The sequence below is a fragment of the Lithobates pipiens genome, unplaced genomic scaffold, assembly GCF_037356315.1.
Source record: "Lithobates pipiens isolate NorthernLeopardFrog02 unplaced genomic scaffold, aLitPip1_a1.2 Scaffold_1, whole genome shotgun sequence".
Lineage (NCBI taxonomy): Eukaryota > Metazoa > Chordata > Amphibia > Anura > Ranidae > Lithobates > Lithobates pipiens.
Genome location: NW_027507685.1, coordinates 911865 through 924886, shown reverse-complemented (window position 1 = coordinate 924886; position 13022 = coordinate 911865).

The window sequence follows — 13022 nt, the reverse complement described above, 5'->3', positions numbered from 1 at the left end:
TCATTTCGTGGATAATTCCATTGTCCTGGTGCTCCGGGGCCTTCACAAATGTAATAGGTCGTTAGGAAATTAGAGGAGTAATTTATGCTCCTAGAACACCTGACGGCGCTCCCTGCATGTTGGGCCTCTGTATGTCGATACGCTGTGTAAAAGTCACACACATGTGGTATCGCCATACTCAGGATGAGTAGCAGAATGTATTTTGGGGTGTAATTTTTGCTATGTACATGCTTTGAGTTAGAAATATCTTATAAACTGACCACTTTGTGTAAAAAAAAAAAATGTTTTCATTTTCTTTCCACGTATTCTGAAAACTTGTGGAAAAAAATTAACTGTTCAAAAGACTAATTATGCCTCATAGAATATACGTTGGGATGTTTGCTTTCCAAAATGGGGTCATTTCCAGTATGCCTCCTCCGGGTGTGCGAATATGGCTCCGCAGAGCACTCCAGTGGGGGGGTGACAGGGTGCTTTGGGTGAGAATATTTAATTCTCCTCCACTTATCCTCCTCCCCTGGACAACAAAGCGCAGGCTCTGTCCTCTCTCTCCATTGAAATAGGGAGGGGGGGGGGAAATAGGATTGGCGCTATACCCTTTAAAGGTTGGAGACTAAGGTATACAATTAGCAAGAAATTTCCAGCAGGCTGGATAATAAAATAAAAGTAAAATAGATGTATGTGTCAATAAGTGTCAACAATTATTGTGTCCTTTAGAGACCATAAGTGTCATAACATATCCTAAATGCATAAATCATTAAACAATTGTAACAGCATAAAATTATATAAAGTGCAAGGTGCTAGTGAATAAATTCTGGTAATTGTGACAAACCTATATAAATGAAAAGTAAAGCTTAGTGTATAGAAGAAATATGTATACAAAATATATATATATAAATATAAAAATAAAAATAAAAAATATATAAAAAATCGATTTATCTGTTACAAGTCCTCACGTAGTGTAACTGTGATGAAAGGTACATATTACATAAGTGGAAAAATACAAAAAGGTGAAAAAATGTGGTAAAATTTAGCAGTAAAAAAAGCAAAAAATGGAAATAAGAATGATAATTAAAAATATTAAAAAGTTAAAAAGTAGTAAAGAGTGTCCCTCAAAAAGGTGATTATAAATTAGTGGGGTGTCCACTGCGAGTGAAAGTGAAGTAAAGGGTGGAGGAAATTTCAGTTGTTGTTCCCGATGCTCTGTGGCTATTTTTATGCAGTTGCTCTCACCAGAGTTAAGGCCCCTTCCGGGGTGGATCAACCTTCACAGTATCAGCCACTGTGTAGCTCTCTGGCTGGCCTCTGTTGCAGTTCCGGGAAACCTTCGTTCCTCCGTTCTTATGCCGTGTTAGGTTATATGTAATGAATAAGAGGCATATCCATGGTGCAGTACGTCTTATAAAACTTCGTATTTATTGTATAGGCAAAAATATTACTCACAAACATCCGTTCATATGCTTATATTGAGAAGGAAAGATTCCGTTCGGCTAGCCCGCTTTCTGAGTTAGCAGTGTATGCTTCGTGGCCATGCCCTACGCGTTTCGTCATCAAAGACGTCCTCTGGAGCGGCCATTTGCATACACCTTTTCCCATTTATAGGGTGTAGTGTGTCACCACGCATGTGCGGATAATCCCGCGGCCATTTTAATTGAGGGAATGCCCTCTGTTGGTTTTATACTGAAAATTTAAACTGAAAATTTAAACCACGCATGTGCGGGTAATCCCGCGGCCATTTTACTTGAGGGAATGCCCTCTGAAGATGTAAACGTAAATATAAAAGTATGTATTGCCGGGACACACTATTCCCTAATGTATAAGGGAAAATTAACATTCCAAATATTGCATATAGTTTAAAAACAAAAACAAAAAACAAAAAACGAAAACAAACACCGATTATGTGAAATTAATTAAAACGAAGCGAGACCAATTTAAAATGTACATAATTTAAGTATAACGAAAAAACCTCAATGTTATGATACCGATATGTATTAAAATTATTAATATTAAAAATATATTTTATTTATTAGAGATATTCTACCAAAAGTGTGTGTTTGTTACTGGAGGAGGTTATGTGAATATTAAGATTGTGGGAGGAGAGTAAAAAATCTTTAATGGGCTAAAAATATTAGAACTGGAGAAAATAAGATATAATAGACTGGAAAAATATAATTGGTAAAAATTATAATTGGTAAAAAATATGAAAATATAATATCAAAAATATATATATATATAAAATATATATAAAAAGAGTATAAAAAAGAGGGAAATGTATGTGATAATAATGATAATAGTAATACTGTATTAAGAAGTAGGTTAAAAAAGTAGGTTAGGAGAAAATATTGAAAGGAACCAAACACCAAAATGGTGTGTACTTAGTACTTATTTGTTACGTTAAGGGGATAGTTTGAAGAGAAGGAGGATGGACTATGCTTTTGTGGATTATTTTTTATTCTTTATTGGGAACTTTGAATGAATAACATTCGACCCGTTTGTAAAGTGGATGAAATAGGTCCAGGGTGGGGGTAAACTTAAAGATGGATATAGTGGGAATGAATATACCTTTAGTAAAATTAACAGTTAAAAAATGCAGGTGTTCTAAGATTTATGGTTGAATGTATTACATTTGACCTGTATAGAAAATCAAGTAATTAAACATTAAAAATTAGTTAAAAAGCAATTAAGATCTAAATCGATATTCATTCCTGCAGGATGTAAAGTTTCCATGTTAAAAATCCATCTAGTTTCATTCTGTGAGACTTTTATGGTTTTGTCTTCACCCCTCCAATGACCTTTGATTTTGTCGATTGCGTAAAAAATCATTTGTCTGGGATCCTTATTGTGATAGTCTCTGAAATGCCGTGAGACACTATGTTTGTCAAATCCATTCTTAATGTTAGTAATGTGTTCCCTAATTCTTTCGTGTAGTTCTCGCGTGGTTCTTCCCACATATTGCTTGCGGCAGGGGCATTCTATAACATATGTGACATGGGTGCTTCTGCAGGAAATAAGTTCTTTTATGGGGAAAGGCCTACCATTGGTAGTAGAGGTGAAAGTGGTGGTTTTCCTATTAGTTTTTCTACTTTTACGGCAGGGGAGACATTGACCGCACTTGAAAAATCCTTTCAAGTGTTTTGCAATCTTTATTTCTCTTGGTGGGTCAATTGTGTTTTTGACCAGTTTATTTCTTAAGTTAGGAGCTTTTCTGTAGATAAAAGAGGGGTTATTGGGTAAAAATTGTTTCAGAGTGTCGTCTACTTTCAAAATGGGCCAGTGTTTTTTTATTATTCTTTCTACTTCCTTGTGTTGTCTACTGAAACCCGTGAGGAAAGCTGTCTCTATATTCTTTGTTTTTTTCTTGATTGTTGCATTTTCTAACAGTTTTTTCCTTTCCATTCTTGTTACACTCTCTTTGAGGTTCCGTAACTGTGATTCTTTGTACCCTTTCTTCAAAAATCTTTCAATAATCACTTCGGCTTGTGTATCAAAGTCCTCTCTATTTGTACAGTTTCTATATAATCTCAGGAGTTGCCCTTTGGGTATGTTGCTAATCCAACGTGGATGATGGCAACTTGAGGTGGGTATGTACCCATTCCGATCTGTAGATTTGAAATAAGTCCTTGTACCCAAAGTACCCCCTGATTTAAAAATCTGTAAATCCAGGTAATTGATGCTCCATTCATCCCAGTTTCCTGTGAAAGTTATGTCATATATATTCTGGTTAATTTCCTCTAGAAAAGATTGTAGTTCTGATTGTGTGCCACCCCATATGATGATAATGTCGTCTATGTACCTTTTGTACATTTTAAGGTTCCTTCTCGGTATGCCGTAAATCTGCTCTGCTTCCCAATGGTTCAGGAACAAGTTTGCCACGCTGGGTGCATATTTGGCACCCATGGCTACACCTTTTGTTTGTACATAGTATTTGCCTCTATACCAAAAATGGTTATGGCTCATTGCGAGATCTAATCCTTCCAATATGTATTCAATCTGTTCTTGCTTGAGTTTGGACTTGCTATGTAGGGCCCACTCTACTCCGTTTAGTCCATCCTTCTGTTTGATGTTCGTATATAAGGAATTCACATCGATTGTTACTAGTATGTCCTTCTCTTCGATGTTAATGTTTTGAATATCCTTCAGCAACTGTCTACTGTCCTTCAGGTATGACTTGCCTTCAACCACTAATGGTTGAAGGAATCCATCAATGTAGGCGCCCAGTCTTGAAAATAAAGAATCTATGCCACTAACAATGGGTCTCCCCGGAGGATGTGTTTGATTCTTATGAATCTTTGGGACATAGTATATTACTGGGGTTTTAGGTGCATTGGGTACTAGGTACCTTGCTTCCTTTTTATTCAGTATGCCTTTAGTAAGTCCCTTGTTGACATAGTTGTTCAGCTTCCTATTGTATTCTTCTTTTGGATTTTTCTTCAGTACTTTGTATGTGTCTGGTGTGTTGAGGAGCCTGGTCATCTCTTCTTCATAGTCTGTTTTATTTAGTATGACCAGCCCTCCTCCCTTGTCGGCCGGTCTGATGACTATGTCTTTTTTCTTTTCCAGTTCTTTAATGATCTTCCATATTCCCTTTCCTTTTGTAGTTCTTATTGTCAAGTTCCTTAAATCTTTTTCTACCATCTTCTTAAAAACTTTTATTCCCTCATTCTGTTGTTGGTTGGGGTTAAAAACAGAGTTATTTTTCAATTGGGAGTGTTTAAATTGTAACTCCTCTTTTTCTTTCTTATCCGAGTTCTTGGAAGCAAAAAATTTTTTAATGTTTAATTTTCTAATAAATTTCTGTAAGTCTATAAAAGTTTCAAACTTGTCCAGGTCCTTGTCTGGGGCGAATTTGAGGCCTAGATCCAAGACTCTCAGTTCCTCTTCATTAAAAATGGCTTGGCTTAAATTATAGATGCCTTCTCCTAATACTCTCTCCTTCTTTTTCTTGAGGCCTCCTCTCTTACCTCTCTTTCGCTTTCTCCTGCCCATCTTGGGGGCCTGTATTCCCTCCTCTGGTTTTCTCGATGTTCCGAATATTCCATGTCTTCCCTGGGCACGTTTTGATGGTCCTGTCCACCTGGGGTTCCAACCGCCATTTCTTCTGGGTTGCCACTGGTATTGATTTCTTATTGGGTACCGGAATGGTTTCCAACCTCCTCTCGGGCCATATGGGGGGATCCCTGGTGGTCTGTGACCTTGGCCTCTCTGAAAAAAATCCCTTTGGTATCTATTGTTGTGAGGGGTAGCTCGCGGATATTCCCTAAGAGGGGAATATCTATTTTGGTGTGTCGGAATGTTGAATGGGGCTGTTTCATAATTTTGATTGCCTTTAGGAGGGTCCCATTCTCTTCTTCTGTAATTCCTATTATTACTAGTTGCAGGTCTTCTGTGAATTGGTGTTTGTGGTTCCACTGTTCTGCCTATTCTATTTGGTGTTGGTATGGGTTGTTGCCATACTTCATCTGCTCTGTTGGTTTGTTCTTCCTCAGAGTCTTCTCCCATGGATATGTCATTTTCTTCCTCTATGTAAGTGGTGTCCATCTGCCATTTGTACACCTGTTGATTTTTGTAATCTAACACGTCTCTCCGGAATTTTTTCTGCTTTTTTTGTTGAAGGCAATCAAAATTATGAAACAGCCCCATTCAACATTCCGACACACCAAAATAGATATTCCCCTCTTAGGGAATATCCGCGAGCTACCCCTCACAACAATAGATACCAAAGGGATTTTTTTCAGAGAGGCCAAGGTCACAGACCACCAGGGATCCCCCCATATGGCCCGAGAGGAGGTTGGAAACCATTCCGGTACCCAATAAGAAATCAATACCAGTGGCAACCCAGAAGAAATGGCGGTTGGAACCCCAGGTGGACAGGACCATCAAACGTGCCCAGGGAAGACATGGAATATTCGGAACATCGAGAAAACCAGAGGAGGGAATACAGGCCCCCAAGATGGGCAGGAGAAAGCGAAAGAGAGGTAAGAGAGGAGGCCTCAAGAAAAAGAAGGAGAGAGTATTAGGAGAAGGCATCTATAATTTAAGCCAAGCCATTTTTAATGAAGAGGAACTGAGAGTCTTGGATCTAGGCCTCAAATTCGCCCCAGACAAGGACCTGGACAAGTTTGAAACTTTTATAGACTTACAGAAATTTATTAGAAAATTAAACATTAAAAAATTTTTTGCTTCCAAGAACTCGGATAAGAAAGAAAAAGAGGAGTTACAATTTAAACACTCCCAATTGAAAAATAACTCTGTTTTTAACCCCAACCAACAACAGAATGAGGGAATAAAAGTTTTTAAGAAGATGGTAGAAAAAGATTTAAGGAACTTGACAATAAGAACTACAAAAGGAAAGGGAATATGGAAGATCATTAAAGAACTGGAAAAGAAAAAAGACATAGTCATCAGACCGGCCGACAAGGGAGGAGGGCTGGTCATACTAAATAAAACAGACTATGAAGAAGAGATGACCAGGCTCCTCAACACACCAGACACATACAAAGTACTGAAGAAAAATCCAAAAGAAGAATACAATAGGAAGCTGAACAACTATGTCAACAAGGGACTTACTAAAGGCATACTGAATAAAAAGGAAGCAAGGTACCTAGTACCCAATGCACCTAAAACCCCAGTAATATACTATGTCCCAAAGATTCATAAGAATCAAACACATCCTCCGGGGAGACCCATTGTTAGTGGCATAGATTCTTTATTTTCAAGACTGGGCGCCTACATTGATGGATTCCTTCAACCATTAGTGGTTGAAGGCAAGTCATACCTGAAGGACAGTAGACAGTTGCTGAAGGATATTCAAAACATTAACATCGAAGAGAAGGACATACTAGTAACAATCAATGTGAATTCCTTATATACGAACATCAAACAGAAGGATGGACTAAACGGAGTAGAGTGGGCCCTACATAGCAAGTCCAAACTCAAGCAAGAACAGATTGAATACATATTGGAAGGATTAGATCTCGCAATGAGCCATAACCATTTTTGGTATAGAGGCAAATACTATGTACAAACAAAAGGTGTAGCCATGGGTGCCAAATATGCACCCAGCGTGGCAAACTTGTTCCTGAACCATTGGGAAGCAGAGCAGATTTACGGCATACCGAGAAGGAACCTTAAAATGTACAAAAGGTACATAGACGACATTATCATCATATGGGGTGGCACACAATCAGAACTACAATCTTTTCTAGAGGAAATTAACCAGAATATATATGACATAACTTTCACAGGAAACTGGGATGAATGGAGCATCAATTACCTGGATTTACAGATTTTTAAATCAGGGGGTACTTTGGGTACAAGGACTTATTTCAAATCTACAGATCGGAATGGGTACATACCCACCTCAAGTTGCCATCATCCACGTTGGATTAGCAACATACCCAAAGGGCAACTCCTGAGATTATATAGAAACTGTACAAATAGAGAGGACTTTGATACACAAGCCGAAGTGATTATTGAAAGATTTTTGAAGAAAGGGTACAAAGAATCACAGTTACGGAACCTCAAAGAGAGTGTAACAAGAATGGAAAGGAAAAAACTGTTAGAAAATGCAACAATCAAGAAAAAAACAAAGAATATAGAGACAGCTTTCCTCACGGGTTTCAGTAGACAACACAAGGAAGTAGAAAGAATAATAAAAAAACACTGGCCCATTTTGAAAGTAGACGACACTCTGAAACAATTTTTACCCAATAACCCCTCTTTTATCTACAGAAAAGCTCCTAACTTAAGAAATAAACTGGTCAAAAACACAATTGACCCACCAAGAGAAATAAAGATTGCAAAACACTTGAAAGGATTTTTCAAGTGCGGTCAATGTCTCCCCTGCCGTAAAAGTAGAAAAACTAATAGGAAAACCACCACTTTCACCTCTACTACCAATGGTAGGACTTTCCCCATAAAAGAACTTATTTCCTGCAGAAGCACCCATGTCACATATGTTATAGAATGCCCCTGCCGCAAGCAATATGTGGGAAGAACCACGCGAGAACTACACGAAAGAATTAGGGAACACATTACTAACATTAAGAATGGATTTGACAAACATAGTGTCTCACGGCATTTCAGAGACTATCACAATAAGGATCCCAGACAAATGATTTTTTACGCAATCGACAAAATCAAAGGTCATTGGAGGGGTGAAGACAAAACCATAAAAGTCTCACAGAATGAAACTAGATGGATTTTTAACATGGAAACTTTACATCCTGCAGGAATGAATATCGATTTAGATCTTAATTGCTTTTTAACTAATTTTTAATGTTTAATTACTTGATTTTCTATACAGGTCAAATGTAATACATTCAACCATAAATCTTAGAACACCTGCATTTTTTAACTGTTAATTTTACTAAAGGTATATTCATTCCCACTATATCCATCTTTAAGTTTACCCCCACCCTGGACCTATTTCATCCACTTTACAAACGGGTCGAATGTTATTCATTCAAAGTTCCCAATAAAGAATAAAAAATAATCCACAAAAGCATAGTCCATCCTCCTTCTCTTCAAACTATCCCCTTAACGTAACAAATAAGTACTAAGTACACACCATTTTGGTGTTTGGTTCCTTTCAATATTTTCTCCTAACCTACTTTTTTAACCTACTTCTTAATACAGTATTACTATTATCATTATTATCACATACATTTCCCTCTTTTTTATACTCTTTTTATATATATTTTATATATATATATATTTTTGATATTATATTTTCATATTTTTTACCAATTATAATTTTTACCAATTATATTTTTCCAGTCTATTATATCTTATTTTCTCCAGTTCTAATATTTTTAGCCCATTAAAGATTTTTTACTCTCCTCCCACAATCTTAATATTCACATAACCTCCTCCAGTAACAAACACACACTTTTGGTAGAATATCTCTAATAAATAAAATATATTTTTAATATTAATAATTTTAATACATATCGGTATCATAACATTGAGGTTTTTTCGTTATACTTAAATTATGTACATTTTAAATTGGTCTCGCTTCGTTTTAATTAATTTCACATAATCGGTGTTTGTTTTCGTTTTTTGTTTTTTGTTTTTGTTTTTAAACTATATGCAATATTTGGAATGTTAATTTTCCCTTATACATTAGGGAATAGTGTGTCCCGGCAATACATACTTTTATATTTACGTTTACATCTTCAGAGGGCATTCCCTCAAGTAAAATGGCCGCGGGATTACCCGCACATGCGTGGTTTAAATTTTCAGTTTAAATTTTCAGTATAAAACCAACAGAGGGCATTCCCTCAATTAAAATGGCCGCGGGATTATCCGCACATGCGTGGTGACACACTACACCCTATAAATGGGAAAAGGTGTATGCAAATGGCCGCTCCAGAGGACGTCTTTGATGACGAAACGCGTAGGGCGTGGCCACGAAGCATACACTGCTAACTCAGAAAGCGGGCTAGCCGAACGGAATCTTTCCTTCTCAATATAAGCATATGAACGGATGTTTGTGAGTAATATTTTTGCCTATACAATAAATACGAAGTTTTATAAGACGTACTGCACCATGGATATGCCTCTTATTCATTACATATAACCTAACACGGCATAAGAACGGAGGAACGAAGGTTTCCCGGAACTGCAACAGAGGCCAGCCAGAGAGCTACACAGTGGCTGATACTGTGAAGGTTGATCCACCCCGGAAGGGGCCTTAACTCTGGTGAGAGCAACTGCATAAAAATAGCCACAGAGCATCGGGAACAACAACTGAAATTTCCTCCACCCTTTACTTCACTTTCACTCGCAGTGGACACCCCACTAATTTATAATCACCTTTTTGAGGGACACTCTTTACTACTTTTTAACTTTTTAATATTTTTAATTATCATTCTTATTTCCATTTTTTGCTTTTTTTACTGCTAAATTTTACCACATTTTTTCACCTTTTTGTATTTTTCCACTTATGTAATATGTACCTTTCATCACAGTTACACTACGTGAGGACTTGTAACAGATAAATCGATTTTTTATATATTTTTTATTTTTATTTTTATATTTATATATATATATATTTTGTATACATATTTCTTCTATACACTAAGCTTTACTTTTCATTTATATAGGTTTGTCACAATTACCAGAATTTATTCACTAGCACCTTGCACTTTATATAATTTTATGCTGTTACAATTGTTTAATGATTTATGCATTTAGGATATGTTATGATACTTATGGTCTCTAAAGGACACAATAATTGTTGACACTCATTGACACATACATCTATTTTACTTTTATTTTATTATCCAGCCTGCTGGAAATTTCTTGCTAATTGTATACCTTAGTCTCCAACCTTTAAAGGGTATAGCGCCAATCCTATTTCCCCCCCCCTCCCTATTTCATTTTATTCCTTCCCTTACTGGGTAGGAATTTAAATAGGGGCTGCTCTTACCCAAACCACTATCCATAGCGCGACCTACAAACCCCCTTACTCTCTCTCCATTGCCTGGCCATGGAGCTCGCAGGCAGCATTAATCCTCTGCAGCCGCAGCATTGTTGTCAGCCACGGTCCTAAATACCCAGAGGCGACTCTTCTATTAGGCAAATTAGGCCGCGAGGTCCCTGTGAGTGCAAAGCCTTAGGTGACTACCTAAATTTTCTTATTAGAGAGCAAATTTTCCACATTTTGTCATATTACAACTAAAAAAGTAAACATATTTTATTGGGATTTTATGTGATAGACCAACACAAAGTGGCACATAATTGAAAACTGGAAAGAAAATGATAAAATGATTTTCAAAACATTTTACAAATATCTGAAAAGTGTGGCGTGCATTTATATTCAGCCCCCTTTACTCTAATATTCCTATCTAAAATCTAGTGGAACCAATTGCCTTCAGAAGTCACCTAATTAGTAAACAGAGTCCACCTGTGTGTAATTTATTCTCAGTATAAATACAGCTGTGCTGTGAAGCCCTCGGTGGTTTTGTTAGGGAACCTTAGTAAACAAACAGCATCATGAAGGCCAAGGAACACACCAGACAGGTCAGGGATAAAGTTTAGAGAAGTTTAATGCAGGGTTAGGTTATAAAAAAAATAATCCAAGCTTTGAACAGCTCACGGAGCACTGTTCAATCCATTAACCAAAATGGAAAGAGTATGGCACAACTGTAAACCTACCAAGGCCATCCACCTAAACTGATAGGCCGGACAAGGAGAGCATTAATCAGAGAAGGAGCCATGATGCCCATGGTAACTCTGGAGGAGTTGCAGAGATCCACAGCTCAGGTGGGAGAATCTGTCCACAGGACAACTATTAGGCTAGGTTTCCACTAGTGCAACTTTTCATGCGATTTGGGACTGAAAAGTCACATGACAAGTCGTACCCCATGATTTCCAATGAGTACCGTTCATATCTGTGCGACTTCAAGATGCAGCGACTTCAAAGTAGTCCCTACACTACCTTGGTCCCACTTTGATGTGACTTGATGTCCATAGACCTCAAGAATACACAGGCATTGCTTCAAGTCACGGTAAAAAAAATCACAGAAAAATTGTGCAACTTTGGGGACGCATTCGTGGAAACATAGCCTTAGTCGTGCACTTCACAAATCTGGCCTTTATGGAAGAGTGGCAAGAAGAAAGCCCTTATTGAAATAAAGCCATAAGAAGTCTCGTTTGCGAGAAGCAATGTGGGCGAAACAGCAAACTTGTGGAAGAAATTGCTCTGGTCAGATGAGACCAAAATTGAAAGTTTTTGCTTTTAAGCCAAAAAGTTATGTGTGGCGGAAAACTAACACCGCACATCACCCTGAACACACTATCCCCACCGTGAAACATGGTGGTGGCAGCATCATGTTGTGGGCATGCTTTTCTTCAGCAGGGACAGGGAAGCTGGTCAGAGTCGATGGGAAGCTGGATGGAGCCAAATACAGCGCAATCTTAGAAGAAAAACTGTTGGAGTCTGCAAAAGACTTCAGACTGGGGTGGAGGTTCACATTCCAGCAGGACAACGACCCTAAACATACAGCCAGAGCTACAATGGAATGGTTTAGGTCAAAGCATATTCATGTGTTAGAACGGCCCAGTCCAGACCTAAATCCAGACACTCTCCATGCAATCTGACAGAGCTTGAACTATTTTGCAAAGAAGAATGGGCAAAAATGTCACTCTCTAGATGTGCAAAGCTGGTAGAGACATACCCAAAAAGACTTGCAGCTGTAATTGCAGTGAAAGGTGGTTGTACAAAGTATTGACTCAGGGGGGCTGAATACAAGTGCACCCCACACTTTTCAAATATTTGTAAAAGATTTTCAAAACCATTTAGCATTTTTCTTTCACTTGACAATTATGTGCCACTTTGTGTTGGTCTATCACATAAAATGGCAATAAAATTTAAGTTTTTCGTTATAACAAAACAAAAATGTGGAAAATTTCAAGGAGTATGATATTTTTCAAAGCACTGTAATTTTTTGGGAGTGATAAGTGTATTACATATGTGGTAGATGATATTAAAGTTGGAATTGTGTGTGCCAAAAATATTCACACCAAAACTCATGCCCCGTACACACGACCAGACTTGATTCCGGCAGACTATTCGAACGTGTGTGGGCTGCAGCGGACTTTTAATTTGCAAAAGTCTGACAGACTTTAAAAATGGAACATGTTTCAAATTTTTCCGACAGAACTCTGCCGGACCCAGAAATCCGCTCGTGTGTGTGCTAGTCTGACGGACTAAAACCGACGCTAGGGCAGCTATTGGCTACTGGCTATGAACTTCCTTATTTTAGTCCAGTCATACGTCATCACGTTCGAATCCGTCGGACTTTGGTGTGATTGTGTGTGGCCAAGTCCGTTCATTCGGAAAGTCCATCAGAACTCTGTCAGAACTCCGTCAGAACTCCATCGAAAGTCTGCCGGACTTAAGTCCTGTCGTGTGTACGCGGCATAAGGTGCCTAAGACAAGCCAATTTATTTTAAGAAGCCAAAAATTAATCCACAACTGAAGGAGGCCTTGAAGGGTTTGGGGTTCAAGGAGAGAACCA